At 23.7% G+C, this 431-nt stretch overlaps 1 protein-coding gene across 1 annotated transcript in view; it reads left to right on the plus strand.

Moving 5' to 3' along the window:
• The window catches only part of LOC105448115 (codanin-1), a 9,275-nt gene that overhangs the window by 6,294 nt on the left and 2,550 nt on the right, over positions 1-431 (plus strand). The window lies entirely within an intron of this gene.

The following is a 431-nucleotide window of genomic DNA, read 5'->3' on the forward strand; positions in this document are numbered from 1 at the left end:
TATAATTGTTACATTTTCATTTAATGTGTACAATTTTGATCAATTTTCATTATTATTTCTAATTTGTTTCATTAATTTTCTTATTCGGTCCAGCAGCGCCAAGTGTTTTAACATGAAAAAAATTATAAAAATAGATTTTTTTAATTTTGTACTGTTACCTCTTTACTTCTTAGTGATGACACATAGATTGTGTAACGCAATTTTGTAATAAAATAAAATATTTAAAAGAAAATAAAATAACTACTAGCACTTGAATTGCAATAAGAAAAGTTTTGAATGAATTAAAAGATACGTATTACTTGGGTTTAACTTTTTTTTAATTTAAAAATACTATCTCACCTAGGGTTATATTTTTTAAAAGTAGTACAACAGTTTATTTTGTAGGTAATGCAGACACCTAAGACTTAGATGAATTCTCTTCATATTCTCTT

Source organism: Wasmannia auropunctata, unplaced genomic scaffold, assembly GCF_000956235.1.
Source record: "Wasmannia auropunctata unplaced genomic scaffold, wasmannia.A_1.0 LD336088.1, whole genome shotgun sequence".
Taxonomy (NCBI): domain Eukaryota; kingdom Metazoa; phylum Arthropoda; class Insecta; order Hymenoptera; family Formicidae; genus Wasmannia; species Wasmannia auropunctata.